Here is a 19455-nt window from a genome sequence, read left to right as displayed (position 1 = left end):
ACTAGTCTGGATTGCCTTCGAATCCGAGCAGGGTAGACTAAGCGGAGTCGGATGGAGGAATTCTCCATGGTGCTGAAAGTACTACTTCATCCACACTACTGAGGGAGAGGGGCGATCAGCCACACCCGCTTCAGCTTATTGGGCATCTTTCCGTGGAACGTCACATGCAAAAGAGCCACACGTTTATGCCGATGAATTATAGATTAAAGGGAGGCTGAAAATGCAGATTCGGTCCAACACACAAACACGGAACTCGATCGACGCACGGTCCGACTGCGCGCGCGCCTCATCCACCGATGACTGAGGAGATGCGTCCTGACGAGCCCCTGCTGAAGAGCCCCAGCGATCTCCGTTTGACAGCGTTCACTCACAAACAGCACGGCGAAGACAGAAGACCGCACGATGCTTAGATTCTGTAGAGATGGGACAGCGGTGGCTCTCATCCTGCTCAATGCACTGGTGCTCATAGCTGCAGCAGACGAGGAGGTCATCTTTACTGATCATTTTCTGGTCCAGCTGCACGAGGGGACGAATGAAGACGCTCATCAACTTGCCCGGGAGCATGGCTTTGGGAGCGCAAGGAAGGTAAGTAGCAGTATGCACAGCAGAACGCCTTCAAAACTGCCACTTTGATGCGCTCATGTTCGTTTTATACTTTTATAATAATGCAATCACATATATATCAATCATATCAATCTAAGTACGAGGTGTTCTTGTGTACAACACAAACAATGCAACTGGAATGAAGTGCTACATTCATTCAACAAAATACAAGCTCAGAAGTTGAGAGGTTGGTGTATAAAACTGCTCTTATGTTACAGTATGTCAATTTACAAAGTCAAATGAATAGTTTTTTAATGGTCATATAAATCATTAGGCTTTCCTACAGAAATATTAAAGGAAAGTGTACAGGATTCCTACTGGAACTGCCAAATCCTACAGGGATTAATAAGAACACTTAAAAAAAAATCATTTTTATTATAATAATACATGTGAAAACAGGAATGACAGTTTATCCAGTGGGATTTTTGCCCATATTTGATGTCATGATTGGTTCCAAATTATGATTCCAATAAAAATCTTGGACACATCGCTGTAAAATCATTAGACTAGTGTGGAACTAGGAGGTTGGAAATCTACTACTATCTAAGATATTCAGGTAATTATGAAAACAGCATCATTAGTATGTGGATTTTTAAAAGTCAACACAAATGAATCCCGATTTCTTGTTTTTGAAGTACAATAGAAATATTACAATTAAAAACAAAACATTAACCCCTCATAATTGCAAAAAAAAAAAAAAAAAAAAAAAGCATGGCTTATGCTAATATTATTCAGTTCTGTAAGTGTTATGAGCAGTACGAAAATGACTGAGAACGATTCTAGTGTAAATAGTAAACATATCTTTCATCTGACCTCGCAGTGTTTCTTTATCCCATCTCCACGAAGGGCCGTTTATCACTGAACAGAGGACTTGATTAGCCTGACAAATCAGCCTTGTCAAATGTCAAAGCATGGCTGCTGCAGCTCTCACTGAAGTGGAACAGAGCTTCATGTGTGGCCATGCTAAGGAATAACACCTGACTGATTATCATATGTATAGCTTGTTATTTTGACTTTGTTTGTTTTTTTTTTTATTGAAGAGATTTTGTCTGAGAGTCTTCAATTTTTCAGTTACATCACTTGATCTCATTCAGGGATTTCCCTTTTTTCTTTAACATGGTAAGTCTCATAGAACAGGATTCTAATTTACAATGTCAGCCTGGTGAAATTACTCGGTCCTCCTGAAGTAAGGGAATGTTTAGGAACAAATAAAATGAATTACACCAAAAGGCAAATTAAAAAGAGTTAATATTTCATATAAACTACAAAATTATAGTTTAAAACTACAGCAAGACAGCTGAGATAAGATTAAAAATACAATACAGCTGCCAAAATATTGCAGGGTCAGAAAGCTCTCGGATTTCATAAAAAAATATCTTCATTTGTGTTACAAAGATGAACGAAGGTCTTACAGATTTGGAATGACATGAGGGTGAGTAAACAATGGTGAACTAGCCCTTTAACATTATCAGTCATATTTGCATCTAATGGTTTTCCATAATCATATTCCACACTTCTTAAGAGTCCAAACTCTCTGCTGCTCTTCTAATCAAGGTGCGTTTTATTGCAGCTTCCTTTTGGAGAGGGACTTTTTTCATTTCTACCCATGGGAAATCCCTAAAAACCAGGAGGAAACGCAGCCTTCAGCAGCACCGACGCCTGGCGAAGGATCACCGGGTAAGACCAGAAACTCACCGTGTGTTTGTTCCCATAGAAACTAGCCCAGGCACTGGAAAACAATAGCCAATCTGATGCCAGAGCCATTGTTTGTAGAAGTTGAAGGCTAACATGCCAATCACCGAATGACTCTGTTTTGGCTCGTACCTTGGTTTGATGCTTGAGTGGTATTTTATTAGGTATTATGACATCATGAAGTTTGATTGAGGTTACATTATGAAAATTCTTAGTTGCTGATGGTGCTCTAGTTGCGCTAAAATATAGAATATAGTAACAGAGATGTGTTTGTCTTTATGTTATGATGTGAATGGTTGAACAAAAAGTGTGTAGACTCCGTCCAACAAGTGCTGGTTATTTCACAGACACAAAAAGTGAAATATACCCCTGTGCTCCTGGATGTCACCCCACTACCATTTAAACACAGTTTTGGTTTCCAATCTGTCTGGAGCTACTACTTGACTGTAGAACTACTTGTTCATAAAAATAAATGAACCATGTTTTTTTGAGACAGAACATGGGAAGATTTCCTATAATCAACCTCCATAAATTCTGTGAGTGGCTACAGCACTGATTTGCACTCACATGAGAGGATCTGTTCACTTTCGGCACTTTTAATAACGAAACAGCTATTAATGTTCAATTGTGGTTTTCAATCGGCCTTGAAGAGTTGAATTACTTATTAGTCCGTTCATCAGGGCTGAGTGTGTTAACTCATCCATTCACATTAAATGAGGGAAAAAAAAGGCATATATAAGAAATTTGTGGATGAAATCAAGCACCACCTCCAACCACCTGACTAATGCCCACTCTTCAATATCCCCTCATTTCCTGATGGATAAAATCAAGTCCAACCCTGCATTTTTTCCTGATTGATTATAATCTCAAAAAAATACATCACATGATGAAAAGAAAGAAAATTGTCTCCACTAGCATTCACTTTTAATGTAAAAAATTGTAAAAATCCCATTATTCCATCTATTGTACAGATGATGTCTGATAACTTCCCCAATCTGAGTTTGGATTCAATTAAAGACTGTTCCAACAACCAGGGTAATAAATTCAGAAGTGACAGACCTATCACATTCAATCCATTCATCATCTTGACAAATGACACCCGAGTCTCATTAACACACTGTGATGTGCTTTAGCTCAGCGGTTCTCACTGATGGGCCGAAACCTTAAAATGGACATCAGGCCATGGACAGCTGGGAAAAACTATCGCAAATGCAAATAATAGAAAAAAGTATAACTAACTGTGTGACCAATCAAACAAACAAACAAAAAAAAAAACAACAACAAAAAAATTGACTCAAACACTCAGACAGACATGGCCTCATCTGTACTCAGACGTGAACAAAACTACAGAATGTAAAGGAAAATATGACCCAAACTTTTTTTCAGTACATATTCAAATACAATAGGAATAAACACCTTTGTTGGTTTGTGCATGGACCAACGAAATGTTCAGAAAGTGAAATAGACAGCTTTGTTGCATTGATTTTGTATATTGTAGAGCCTATGCATTTAACTGTGAAATAATTTAATTCCAGTGTTTGACTATAAGGACATTTTTGTTTAACTTTGAACAATGCTGGATTGCCACCTAATGCCCAATCAGGAAACCCAAATCCTGGAGAAGTAGAAGCAGTGCTTTAGCCGTCAGTGATGGATTTACCCCAACAGTGGGATGGCTTTAGGTGCTCATTCATATTCACGAAAAGAGCCTTCGGTTTGACCCTGGAAGACCCTTCAGAATCAGTGCTTATAGATGAAGGGGAGGTTTCTCCATCACCACAATCATTTCTCAAGTGTTGTCACAGAGTGCGGTGTATTGATCTGTTTCTTGTTTTTGTGCTCTGCTCATTCACACACTCCTCTCTGGCTGTTTACACTGAGACTCTGCTAATGTTTGCTTTGCTCTTCATTTGGACAGTCTCTCCCTTTCTGTCCGGTTTAGATGTTACGTAACAGCGTTCTTCATTATGCTGCTGAATGTCTCCCTGAAGTCAACAAGACTGTCTACGATCTGTTTCACTTCCGGATTTCTGAATCAAGTTATTACATTTTAATGAAGGATTACGCAGATGACGTGCACTACTGATCTGTACTAAACAATAAGACCAGGAATGTATGTTTAGGGTCATAACATTTACTTCAATCTCATTTAGAAGTAAGCCATTGGTTCATATGAGGAGCGTGTTTAAAAGGCTGGGCAAGGCTTAGCCTTCCCCTGGCCACAGGTCTAAAATTAATGGGGGCTTGGGACAAAAAATGTCACCAAATTGGACAAATAAGCCCCTGTACAATTAAACAAAATCTATTAAGGATGTCATGAATAAAGTGAAAATGAAAAGTGTTGATTGCGGGATTACATTTAGATCTGCTAATGATGCATCAAATTTCCTTTTACGTGTTTTTACAGTGTTGCGCATTTTGACCAATCACACACAATTTTTTTGTTGAGGTTATGAATGCAGTGGCCAATCAGAAGCGTCCAGATGAGTCATCACTGAAAGTTCAGTGGACACGCTTGCTGACTGAATTCTGCACGTGAATTCTCTCATCGTAAACAACAAAGTCGAGATGTACATTCGATGTAAGTAAGAGATTAATTTGACACTGTAGACAGCTTCAGTGATTATAACGGAAGATTTTTGAGCATGCTTAAAGGGGACATAACACAGTTTCTGCCAATCTTATATTACTCTTTAGTACCTATAGAGTAGTACTGCATCCTTCATATCTCTGAAGAGTCTTTCGTTTTATCAGATTTATTAAAGACAGATACAGCTGTACCGCTGCTCCTGGAGGCGTGCCATGGGCGGAGCTAAAGAGTCACGAGCACTCACTCTTGTGATCTCACTCTCGCTCTGGTTGATGTGTGCGTGTGCTTTTCCTGGAGAAGTGCCCATACAAGGAATTCTGCCCTTTATGATGTCATACAGGGCCATACTTGAAAAAAAAAAGTTTCCTTAAGGAGTATATTTGGCACAGTCATACAATCAACTCGTGTTTTGAACCTTTGGCCATGTTTAGCATGAGAATCCAACTTTTTAACAGTGTAAATAACTCAGAATGCATGAAATAGCATTAGACCTCCCCTTTAAACTCACTCTAGACTGAAGTCAGTCATGTTCTTTGATAAAATGTAAATATTCCTTGCTCGCTTTGTGTATAGAATTTATTCACTGTTTGAATAACCGTGGAAATGAAAGCATTATAATCAGTAACTTAAAATGTTTTTATTCAATTATGATCATGTTATATACAAATTGTGACATGACACCCATATCTGGTACTTATGTTAGCCTGTTTCCGCCAATGAAAGTGAAAGTCCTGACATTTGCCAAGTATGGTAACCCATACTCGGAATTGGTGCTCTGCATTTAACCCATCCAAGTGCACACACAAAGCAGTGAACACACACACACCATGAACACACACCCGGAGCAGTGGGCAGCTATATATCCAGCGCCCGGGGAGCAACTGGGGGTTCAGTGCCTTGCTCAAGGGCACTTCAGCCATGGGTATTGAGGGTGGAAGAGAGAGCTGTTTATTCACTCCCTCCCACCTACAACTCCTGCCAGCACCGAGACTCGAACATTATACTTCCTAATCAAAATTACAACAAACCAAACATAAAGCCACATCTTCCCACGTGAAGCTTGCTAAAAACACTATAAAAAATCCTAGGTCTTTTTTTGCTAATCATGTTAAAACATGCTAGTAGCTTGCTAATCATGCTAGCAACATGCTAGTCATGCTAACAACATGCTAGTAACTTTGCAAATCATGTTAGCAACATGTTAGTAACTTGCTAATCATGCTAACCACATGCTAATAACATGATAAACATGCTAGAAACATACTAACAACATGTCAGTAGCTTGCCAATCATGGTAACAACATGCTATTAATTAGCTAATCATGCTAGCAACATGCTAGTAATTTGGCAATCATGTTAGTAACTTGTTTATCATGCTAGTGACATGCTAATTATGCTAGAAACAGGCTGATGACTTGCTAGTAGCTTGCTAATAATCCTAGCAACATGCTAGCGACAGGCTAATCATTTTAGAAACATGCTAGTAATGTGCTTATCATACTAAAACATGCTAGCAACATAGAAGAAATTATGCACTTACTGTTGCTACCTTGGAAATGCTTGTATTTTCTTTATGGAATGCAAATCTGGTACTTGTTTTTCTATCATTGTATTCATTTCTTTAACTTATTTAAAGTTGCTTTGGGTGAAACATAACAACATGAAGATCTGTCTGCAAAGAAAAAGGAAAGTACTCATGGTGATGCACATATGAAGCGTAGGCTGCCATTTTGAGAAGCAGCATCATCTGAGTCATGAGTGTGTGAGATGTGAGGATATAAGACGGGCTGTTCTGAGTGCCGTCCCACAGGAAACACCAGCGCATCCAGAGCACATAGGGTTAACCAGCATATGTCTGAATGTGCCACTGCTGTTCTGCTCTCTCAATCAAGAAACATCAGAAATCAATGTTAAAATCTGATATGTTTTTTGGGCTCACGGATGGTAAAACACAATGCGACTGATTGCAAAATTGGTAAATGAAAGGTAATGTGTCCTTCAGTACTGATATACGGTAGTGTAGAAATTGTTCTGCAAAATTGTGAATCTTAACGATAGACATAACCAACCAATAAAACCCATGAAGCCAATTTAATCCAGAGAACACCACTTGTACCTGTCACTTTCCCTCCTTTCAGCTCAAATTCTTACAACTCAATTATCATGTCCTTGAATCCAGTGCCTGGCAGAGCTGGATTTCCCTCTTTTGCAGAAAGAAGCACATGCTCTAAATTGGATAGACATTTGCACAATGACCAAAATCTCATATCACAGTATGAGTCATTTTTTATCACGGTAATATCATGATATATATTTCTCCTAGATATCTGAGGAAAGCTGGTTTATGCCAGCGTTATTAAAAATGTTTACTTGAAATATACAACCAAAGCACAAGAGTTAACAATACCCGACAAATGAAGAGTGCAAGACATGAACGTAAATACACTGAGAAAACAAGGGTAATTAATGATACACACCTGAACACCCAACCAATCTGAAACAACACAAACAAATGCTAAACATAAAAACCAATATACCATCAAATTAATATAAAAACAAAATAAGCTAACATGATTCGCAAAATTACTAGCATGTGGTTAGCATGATTAGCAAGTTACTAGCATGTTGTTAGCATGACTAGCAAGCTACTAGCATGTTGCTAACATGTTTTTAGCATGATTAGCATGTCACTAGCATAATTAACAAGTCCAATTCTGAGGAAAAATTCTGACTGTATGGCTTGCAATTGCAGGAAAAAGTCATAATTATTCAGAATATCACACAATTCTGAGAAAAAAGTCAGAACTGTAAGATGTAAACTCACAATTGCGAGGAACCCTTTTTTTAATTCAGTGGCAACATACATACCAGATATGGGTGTCTTGTCACAAAATCTTTTTTAATGCGAATGAATTTGTATATAATATGATCATTTACATTATCAAAGAACATGGCTGACTTCAGTCTAGTGCGAGTTTAAAGGGGAGGTCTAATGCTATTTCATGCATCAAAGTTATTTACACCGTTAAAAGAGTTGGATTCTCATGCTAAACACGCCCAAAGTAAACAAAAAAAAAAAAAAAAAAAAAAAAAAATTAGTTGATTGTATGACTGTGCTGAATACACTCCTTAAGGAAACTTTTTTTTTCAAGTATGGCCCTGTATGACATCATAAAGGGCGGAATTCCTTGTAATAACTTAATCCAGAAATCCGATAGTAAATGAGATTGTAGACAGTCATGTTGACCTTAGGGAGACATTCAGCAGCATATTGAAGAACGTTGTTACATAACATCTAAACCAGACAGAAAGGGAGAGACTGTCCAAATGAAGAGCAAAGCAAACATTAGCAGAGTCACAGTGTAAACAGGCAGAGAGGAGTGTGTGAATGAGCAGAGCACAAAAACAAGAAACAGATCAATACACCACGCTCTGTGACAACACTTGAGCTGAAATGATTGTGGTGATGGAGCAACCTTCTGTAACAAACGTTCGTAGATCGGGAAGAAGGAGGCAGGAACCAGGCTTAGATGGAGGACGGAAAACTGGGAAAGGAAAAAAAACAAGTCCAGGATTAATCTTGAACAGGGAAGGGTAGATGGTTACCCAGTTGCTGGAGGGAGGAGCCATGGAGGAAGAAGACCAGATGACCTCATGGAGATGACGGCAACCTCAGAGATGGAGCCCACCACGTAGCTGGAGAGCCAATGAAGAGGAGAGACATTGAAGTCCGTGGTGGCTGTGACTGAGCCACAGTGATGACCCCCTGAGACAGAAGCAGGGATCTGGGTGGCAGAGGTTGAACTGGAGCGACTGAGGGCGGAGCCAGCCGAAGCCGAAGGGGTGGAGGGTCAGGCATAGGCAGTGCGATGTCGACCTTTGTGGAGCCGAAGTACTGAGGAAGCCCAGTGAGGCTGAATGCCTGATCTTCTCTGATTACATTGAGGCTGGAAGAAGTGCAGGCGTAGGAGTCAGGACAATGGGTCGAGGTGGAATGGAGCACTCAGAGGCCGAAGGCAGAGCTCAGCAGAACAGAGGTGTAATCACATGACTGAGAGGATGGGCTGATGGGAGACAGAGATGATTGGGTAGCAGGAGTGGCTGAGGGCTGAAGGGGAGAATGAAGAACAATGCCAAAACCACTGAAAAACAAAGCGCTGCAGATTCGAGAGGTGGTGGAGTTTGGAGGGAGGCTAGACAGAGTTTGCATGACCCAAGACGATTCACATTCTGGTCAAACCAAAGGAAACTGGTGATTCCTCTCTCCACAATCATCAAAACAATCCAATAAATCCAACCAGTACTCATACTAGTGTTAGGCTCGCTCGCTTCTCCTGATGTTGGCTCCAGCATCGTAAATGAGGTGCCCTTACCGTTTGCGGCTCATATAGTCGCTCCTTGCAGCAGGGCGGTGCTTGGCTTGGCACTGGGTTGAAGGTGGGGCTTGTGTTGTCATCTGCTGGTGAACATATTAGGTGAACAGCAGGGATGTCCAAGATGAAAACAAAGTAAAAAAACTCACAAAAGAAAAAAAAGTCTTCAATGCTAACCACTTTTTTTTAGGTGGGGTATTATGTCACAGCTCTGGTTGAACAAAGCATCTGCATGACGAGGAAGAAGATACTGTAGGTAATCCAAACAGTCTTTAATAGTCCACAGGTAAATCTAATTAAAGATACAGGATGACAACCAAAGCACAAGCTTTAACAATACTCAACAACTGAAGAGTGCCAGACATGAACTTAAATACACTGAGAAAACAAGGGTAATTAATAATACACACCTGAACTAAATGACAACCAATCTGAAACCATGACAACAAACTTGGTGCAAACTGAAAACAAAGTCCAAACACTGTGAGAGTGTGACAGTTGTCCAGATTACTGTACTGTGTTTGTAGTCTGAATTATTACTTTAAATAATCTATATTAAGCTATGACATACATTCATCATAACCTTAAGTCATACTGTAATTTTCAGTAATGTATTAGAAATAACCTTCTATCACTCATAATTGTATTAACACATAGTTCTGTATTTGTGAGGGTCTTTCCAATTTGTTTTGATATTTACAATTCAAAATTGGCCCAGTTTTCTATTCTTCCCAGAATGCTTTATGTATCTTAGCATGACCCTTACTTGCAGAGACATCAACTACAGGAGACAAGCTGATTGAATGACTGAATCTGAGAGACTCTGAATGAGTGTTTCATCTGTTGATTTACTCTCACACTGGATCAATGGGGTCAAACCGTTCTGAGCTCTCCTGCGTCTCCAGCTGCTGTCATTTATTTGCACGACTAAGAGTTATTTATAATCTCACAGAGAGCTTTGTGTATTCGTTGTTAGTGTTTTTGTTTTGGTAATGATATTTTAATGGATGTAAAGGTCCAAAGTAATTACAATAATTTGCCACATATTGTGCTCAATGAACAGATTTATTCCAACATGAGTTGCAAAATTTATAAAATGTAGCTACATAATCTGTGTCCTTATTTAATTTATTTTTTTTGCTATAAACATTATATTATTACACATTAGTTATGAGTATAGAAGTAAATTAAAACATGTTTCATCCTTTTGCTAGAAGCATGGCCGTGCTATGAAGTCATCAAAGCCCAGACCTCAGGAATTTTTCTGTTCAAAAAAAAAAATTGTTCTCTGAAAGACTAATTTGCTGTAAAAAAAAAAAAAAAAAGTGTTGCCAGATCCAGATCCAGCTATTATAAGCGTTGTTGGACTTGTCTTTTCCACTTAATTTGACGGTTTAGAAAGGTAATAAAGTGGGAAGTTCAGTTTAGGGGTTAGCGATATCTTTATCTTATCTCATTTGCAAAAGATTTGAACTAATTTCATTTTATTTTTTGTTTATTTTTCGGTTTGTATTTGTTTTCATAACAATATCTTGCAACACTGCATTGATGGCACTTAAACTGACAGTAATCAAAAAAGCCCACGGACAGGTTATTGCTGACAGGATACCACATTCAGTAAGGCAAATGCAAAAATCATCATGTTATTATCTGTCAGAAATATTATCAATGCTATCAAGAACAGTAGCATTTAACACTAATACACAGATCTGTAGGTTACAGAGTGAAACGAAATATGCAAACACTAGCTATCAGCTATCAGTGTTTTGAGCATTAAAATGTTCTCAAATCTGTTTGTCTTTACACTTGGCGATGCAACCAAGATCAAAATCTAAATTAACAATCAAAATGGCTGTGAAAATGAAGATGCTCAATTGATGCCAGTATTTTGCTTGTCTGGAGGGCCGGTTAGTGCCACCATCAAAGCTCTCTTTGAATGCGAGTGCAGACTTTGATCTGTTATCTGTGGCGAGTGCACATGCTAATGTGCAAGTGTCATTGGGGTTTTCTTTGTCTGTGTGCAATGGCTGACGTCATGTTTTACAGTGGTGGGCTTCAGTGGCTTCTGCTGCTGCTGAGGTGAAAGGTCACGCTGTGAAGCTGCTTTTAAAGGACAGCCATCCAGCCATGAGTAATCCTGCACTCTGAGCCTCTACAGGCTGTGAATATTGTGCTGTGCTCGGCTGATAAGACTTCATGGCTGATCACCAGCAGATGTTGTGTTTTGGATGCTGGTGTTCCCAATAGGCTTTTTAACTAGCTTGGGGACTATAGATTCTACTTAATGAATTTGCTCAATACAAGGCAAGAACAAAAACATTGTTTTTGGGGAGCAGTTAGGGGTTCGGTGCCTTACTCAAGGGCACCTCAGTCGTGGTATTGCCGGCCCGAAACTTGAACCCACAACCTTAGGGTTAGGAGTCAAGCTCTCTAACCACTAGGCCACAACTTCCCCAATTAAGTGTTTATTTTATTGCACTTCTATTTGTATCTGTAGATTTCATTTACAATACACATCTTCAAAGGCTGTGAGGTTTTTCCCCCCCCATTTCAGCAGCACATACATTCATATACTATATTCTGAGGGGTTTGTTCACATAGCATTTGTCTGGTTATATATAACATTTTATTTATTCCAAAAAAACATGCATTTTTTTTTTTGACAGTATTTTCCGATTTGTTGAGTGATAAACAAAGAGAAAACCAAAATCCTCTGTATAAAAACCTTTAATATGTCAGCAAAACCAAATAAGAATTTTGAACCTGGCTTCATCAAATGTTCAGATTTCTGTAATATATGCAAATTTGTGCTTATTTAATAAGATAATACCTAATTTGCAAATTTAAACATAAATAATTACAAAAAATTGTAATACAAAATATTTGCAATTTGTAATGTAAACAGTCAACTAGATAAGTATGGTGATAACCATTAGTTACTACTGTCTTTAACAAAACAAAAGAAAAAAAAAAGAAAAATGAGCACAGAAACATGCTCTCTTATGACTGCACTTTGCTTCATGCTAGCTTATTGCTTGGTACACAATTTGTTGAATGAAACGTGATATTCAAGCAAAGAACTGTGAGCCTGGAAGGCTGAAATCCAAGGAAATCCAATGAAAGTTGTCTTTGCTTTGTTTTTCAGGTGAAAAATGTGTTTCCTCAGGAGGGTTTTGGCCGTCAAAAGAGGGGCTACAGAGAAATCAGTAACATTGACGTCAATATGAGTGACCCGCTTTTCACCAAGCAGTGGTATCTTGTAAGTAATTACAGTTCGTAATGCCTTCATTTGTTTTTGACCTTCAGCATTGGAACTGATTGCATTGGATTAGCCGGGATCGCTGATACTCTTCATTTAAACCATTTTCCTCATTAGCCGTCACCGTCAACATTGGTGTGTGAATCAGCATCAAAACACACTGATATCTTCCTTATTTCTCTAGGGCTAATCGTGACAGGCATCCCTGTCTGTTTTGCCAGGGAGAACAGTCTTTAATTTTGTTTGTCAGTTATAAACACTGCACAGCAGGGTTTCAGCCACGTGTAATATCTGTGTGACATTTATTTTCCCTCCCGCACCACTTCCCTCATAACATCTCATTTTCGACGCATTGGGTGCTCTGCTTGTGTGACGGTTTGGTTTTGTTTGATTAGATAAATACAGGCCAAGCGGATGGGACCCCAGGGCTGGATCTCAACGTGGCAGAAGCCTGGAACATGGGCTTCACCGGCAAAGGTGTTACCATCGCCATCATGGACGACGGTGTGTGAAATCTGGCAACCATAGACCAGTTATTTAAGACTTAAAGGCTTGATAATATGCAATAATGTAAACACTAAATGTGCAGTAATGTACCATTTTGCCATCACCTTGCAGGTATTGATTACCTACATCCAGATCTCGCCTCAAATTACGTAAGTGCTTTTTTTCTCCATCATTTGATCCACATGTTTAATATGATTTGAATCAACCTTTTTGGATGGATGGATAAATTCTATATTGTCATTGAGCACCTTTACTTGCACACCAATACAATGATAACTCACAAAAATCAGCTTATTGAAATAACCAGCTGTCCCAGTTTACATGCAAACCCATAACCCGGCAATGCAATTAAAACACATTTACTTTATTAATAAAACAGTTTATTTCCCAGTAGTGACATCAGTTGATTAGTTTCAGTAAAGTTAACATGGTATTAGATGACTTATATCATGTGAAACCTCAGTCACACCACACTCAAGAGTCTTGAGTTGTCCTCGGCTCGTGACAGATTCCCCAACTGGCTGTTTAAGGTTAATGTAGAGCGCTAAGCAAGAGCAAATGACAGTGTCGTTTTGCGATTTTCAACCTAATTAATGTTTAATATTCATGTGGCTTATGAAGCAATGCAGCATGTACACAGTGGACTTAATCCAGCGTATGGCAATGATCCCCGTTCTAATGGGTTGCAAAGACAGGCTTTCTTTTGCTCAAACAGATGACACATTTGCATCCTGTGTGTGATTAAATATGCAGCTGATGGTGGATTTATCTTCTCCTCTGAAATGGGAGTTTGAGGCACATCATCAATTAAGAGATGCTGCCACACAGCAAACCATACATACAGCAGATCTCTTTCCATTTTTACTTCACCCTGTGTCTCTGAAAACATGCTTCTGTTTTTCAGTCTTGACTTTTCATTGATGTGGACATGCCAAAATACTCTTACAGTGTTTCCTGCACTCATGTTGAGGGCAATGTCACGGCAAAAGCAGTAATGTTTTAGTTATGATGTTTTGAGTTGTGAGCTTGTTAGTCTGATTTGAATGGGATGAGAAAGAGTGATTCTGTGCCACAAAGTCTATGTGTTTCCTTTGCATTGTCCTCACAAACATACAGCACGACCAGTGTGGTCCAATTCATGAACAAATGATTATTATGAACCAGCTCTTTTTAAAGAATCTTAAAAATAACTAAAATGTATCCATCAACAATACAGTTTATACATATCCAAAAATTCAGTCATAATTTACTCACCCTTATATCATTCCAAGCCAATAAATCTTTTATGTTTGAAACAGAAATTAAGGTATTTTTAATGAAACCTGACAGATTTCTCACCTTCTGAAGAGACATGTCACAGCCAGTGTTGGCAGATTAGATTGATGATTTCCAGCCCCAAAGCTCTCCAAGACCTGGTCAAAAAATTCACAGCCAAAGGCATGTGATAGAAAGTTTCACCAAACTGCTCCCAAACCAGCCTAAATGTAGTCAACCTGCAAAGTCAAAATCAAAAAAGATTGGTTGCGACTATCTGTTTGTCTGACCAGTGAAAGATAGGGAGAGCGTTTGAAAACATTTTTTTTTTTTTTAGTTCTGTTTATGTAACAATAAAAGTGTTCTTGTGTTGATTTCTTATTTAGTATATAAAGTATTTACTGGGGAGGTTCTCCTTCCAGACCTGAAAGGAATCACGATGCAATTGAAATATGAGTCGGAAGCAGAATTGCATCCCTGCAAAGTATTTCACAAATGAAATGTGCTAGATATCTGCCAGTGAAATAGAGACATTATTGTTTTGAGACCCGCTGAGCTCAGTAAGCCGCAGGAGCCGTGAATGTGCACCACAGATGAGTTTTAACCCAAAAATAATCTGGCTTTGACTGCGGTGGGGGATGATGCTGACGTCTCCAGCCGGGCCCAGATGAGGCAGTAACTCAGCATGTCCTCCCCTGCTACTGTTTTATTTAGCACCAATTACTTCCAGACTTCCCTCACCAGAACTGCTGTTTTTTTTTTTTTTAGCAGAGCTATACTCGCCGAAAGAGAGAATGTATACGTTCGTTTTAGTGTGTGCATGTGGCTGAAGTGAGTGGGGTTAAAAACAGATTCAGGATAATTGGCCTAATAAGGACTAATGTGGGATGAGGAGTGAATTAGCATAATCGTTGAAGGATTTTTTTGACAGGGGACTGGATTTAATTCATCGCTTGCTAACTGCAGTCTCCAGGCAGCAGCCAAACGGAGACTTGCCAAAGAACAGAGCGCATCATGCTCAGCTGCTTTCCTCGATGGTATTCAGTTTCCATGGTGATTAACATGTTGTCATACACACATAAGGCCCTCAGAGATATTTACCATGAGACTAGAGTTTATAGGCCCTCCACTTCCCTTTAATTGTGGGAAAATCAAACTGTTTATCTTTAATAAACTTCTTCAGAGTGATACAAGACTAAATTTATTGGGTATAATTTTGCAGGAATAGCTGAGTGCACATTATGTATTTTCAGCCAAATAACTGCTGAAACTGTATGTATGTAAACAGTATATTTATGACATTTGGAAGTGCTGATGTGGTTTCATGGTTTGGTCTTGCTCTCCATTAATGTGAATGTCATGATTGTGATGTGATGGATTATGGAGACAGACTCAGCAAACTGGTGTGTCATTAGTTCCTGTGCTCTCACTGTGTGCAGGGGCTCTGGTAGCCGTACATCTTGGGACCGCTGGCCATTATCATGCTCTACTTTCTCTCAGCGCAGACTCACAGAAAAGATTGGCCTCTCTCTCTTTTTTAAATGTTTTATTCGGTGGCAGTGACTGGCTGGTAGAGATCTAATGTCTTTAATTGAACAGGTCTTGCGAACTCAGGTCTCATGAAATTTCACATTCGCAACCCCATACGACTTACATTTCAAACCCATTCAACATTTGTTTTTTGTTTTTTTCTATGGAACACAAAAGCAGAAATACTGGGAGGAAATCTTTAGTAGTAGTAAAAATTAGAAGTTGTATTAATGATGAGAGTCACAATGAATGGAAGTAGAGACAGATCTTTTCTTCTAAATTGTACATCTGAGTGAAACAGATTATCAAAAAAGATAAGAACTATATTGTCTTTTTTGCCATCAGTAGGCTAATTATGCCAAACAAAGCCATGGTTTTTGATAATCCACTGTAGACATTCTAGTTACTATGAGTAACTTGAAACTACATGTCAACTAGCATTCATTAGAGTATTAGTTGACTGTTAGGTTAGGGTTAGGGTTAGTAGAATAACAAATGCAATAATAATAATTCAAAGTTACTTGTAGTCAGTAGAATGTGACCATCAAAATAAAGTGTAAGCAGATATTCAGCAGACTGCTAGTTGATGTTTAGCTGCAAAGTTGTTTATAGTTATTAGAATATTTAACATGGACTATCAAAATAAAGCCACAGCAGAACCATTATGATTCTCTGAGCGAAATGCAGTGGTGTTTTGTTACTGAATGAATTTGCTTTTCTGAACTTAAGGAAAAGCGTTGTGAGTTAGTGGTCCAGGACAGGCATTAAACCAGCCGCAAAAACACACTGAGCAAAATACTGTCTAGATGATTTTGACAAAATCCCGGAAAAAATACATATTTTTATTTATTTATTTTTTGGCAATATCGCACTCCTAAGTCTGATATATGTCAACAGAGAGAAACTTGACTCAACAATTCTGATGATGCTTCATGTTCTTGGCAGCCAATAATTAAAAGCTCTGAACATTTGTGGCTGGATAAGGGCATATTGTAGGTCATCATCTACCAGACATGTTCATTGCATACATTTTGGCTTTTCCTAATAGTTAACATGTAGCTGATGCTCATCAATGGTTCAACTAGGATCCTCATTTCTGAGGGTCCAGTGTCCATGATCTGCATCATCTCTAGACGGGCAGGATGAAAACCTCCCCCAAGCCATTCTGTCCTCCCAGTTACCTGCTCCAAACACGTCATTAAGCCGAGCCTGGGGAACGAAAGGCCTTGCTTTTGTCTCCCACTGAGTCATCCTGGTAAATGCCAGACTGCATCCTTATCAGCCTGGAGCCACTGACTACCCAAAGTCAAGCATCTTTTCAACTGTGGCCTAACGAAGGTGGCACTCGGGCTCTCCGGATAATGAATGCTTCGGATAATGAAAGAGCATATGGTGGCCCAGACCGTGCTGAGAAAAGCTGTTAAGACCAGAGCTACAGAGCGAGCGATCATTGATGAGTGAGACTGGGGAAGGTTCTCCGGAGGTTTCTGTCAGCCTCTGCTGGATCCGCTCTGAAGATGAGTTCACTGGCTGAATTTATGAGAGATGTTTAAGGCTCCTGCATCTTTCCTAGTTTTAGGACTGGGTTGTATATTCTGTGTGACAGTAGATAGAGAGATTTCACATCTTTTATGCTGCAGTAAGATATGTCTGAATGGCCATCAGGACAAATTTATACAAGAATGTCATGAAGAAGCACAGAGTAATGCCAAGTTTTTGCACTGATGCCAGACTTTATACATGTATACAATGCCGTTTAAAAGTTTAATGTATTTAAAAAGACGTTTCTTATGCTCATCAAGGCTGTATTTATTTGATCAAAAATACAGTAAACTGTAATATTGTGAAATATTAATGCAATTTAAAGTATCAGTTTTATATATATATATATATATAGAAAACTGATGCAACTGATGCAAATCTAAATTTTCAGTCTTCAGTGTTACATGAACCTTCAGAAATCATTCTAATATGCTGATTTATTATCATGTTGAAAAAAGTACCAAAAAGTACCAATTTTTTATTTATTTAATTTTTTTTGGAACCTGTGATAGTTTTTATTTTATTTTTATTTCTTTTCAGGATTCTTTGATACTGAGATAATTTAAGAGATTCTTTGACAAGAACAAATATTCAGTAATTTTTTCTTTTTTGAAAAAAAAAACAAAAAACTTTTACATAGCAAGAATGTGTTAAATTAATAAAAAAGTGATGTTAAACACGTATATTGTTAGAAAAGAATGGCAGTGTGTGGTGTGTGTGTCTATATACATATGGCATGAACAACATGAACTTTTAGTTTGCTTAAAATAGAATTAAACATTTTTAATTAACTGGATTATATAAAATGAGTCTTAACATTTGTTCATAAAATTTTTTAATGTATATTGTTATACCATTACTGTGACCCAATGACTCATACAGTGGTATTAGATTTTTTCAAATCTCGGCCAGACCAGAATAAAGTTCCTCAAGTAATTTAGGTTTCAGTGTCGTGTTTCCAGCCGTGCTCAAACATATTACTTCTGAGAGCGGTTGGATAGTTAATTAATGAATAGCTAGACGAATTGCTTGATGAGGGGCAATGGAAACACACAGGGATGTGAGCACAATGGAAATTCCAGAGTTGGTTTCAAAATAATGAATGACTAATTATTCAAATAAGGCTCATTGTTTGTTTTGACATAACTGGCTAATTGTAAGTCTGCAAAGCTTTTATGACGATGTTTTATTTCTTGTCGATGTTTTTCAGATGCAGAAGCCAGCTTTGACTTCAGTAGCAACGACCCGTACCCGTACCCGCGCTACACGGATGACTGGTTTAACAGGTAATGAGCTCAGTGTCGTGCCGCTGTTTCCTGCAGGTGGTAGAGCGGAGCAGTGTGACAGCATGGACTGTGTGAATACAGTTCTGATGTGTGTTTGAGTGGATATCAGAGGCCAGGACTCTGTGATTTTCATGTGATGTGAGCATATGGAGTGGGAACACTGCACTGCTTGTGCAGCGTTGCAGGTTTATATTTACTATTTTACAGCTTTGAATGTGACTCATCCAATTGGATTTTTTTTTTTTAAACACTAGTTTTTAGTTTTTAGTCTTTTTAAAGTTGTTATGCAACTTGGGTTGAATATTGTGAAGCCACACAATATTCTATAAGATAATGCTATCTCTCTCTCTCTCTCTCTCTCTCTCTCTGTATTATAAAGGGTGACTTTATATATTCAATAACTATATCATTAATTATTTATTTCACAGTAGCATTGAATTTGGGTTAGTAAGATTTTTAAATTCTTTTGAAAGAAGTCTCTTACCAGTATCTGCTCAATAAGGCTGTTTTTATATGATCAAACATCCAGTAAAAAACAGCAATATTGTGAAAAACGGTATCACAAAAATTATGTATATATTTGATATTGTTTACACACACACACACACACACACACACACACACACACACACACACACCACACACACACACACACACACACCACACACACACACACACTGTCATTCCCTTTCTAACAATGTCATATTTTTTCACAGAATTAAAATAAATGTCTTCTATGTGAATATGTGTTAAACTGTAATTTATTTCTCTGATCAAAGCTGAATTTGCAGCATCATTACTCCAGTCTTCAGTGTCACA

The 19455-nt window shown here is 38.4% G+C and overlaps 1 pseudogene; it reads left to right on the top strand.

Moving 5' to 3' along the window:
- Positions 1-330: 330 nt before the first annotated feature.
- Positions 331-19455, top strand: part of LOC122133915 — a 55969-nt pseudogene continuing 36844 nt past the window's right edge.

Source organism: Cyprinus carpio, chromosome A13 (assembly GCF_018340385.1).
Source record: "Cyprinus carpio isolate SPL01 chromosome A13, ASM1834038v1, whole genome shotgun sequence".
Classification (NCBI taxonomy): domain Eukaryota; kingdom Metazoa; phylum Chordata; class Actinopteri; order Cypriniformes; family Cyprinidae; genus Cyprinus; species Cyprinus carpio.
Note: the sequence above shows the minus strand (reverse complement) of the source record. Positions and strands in the feature narration are given on the sequence as shown.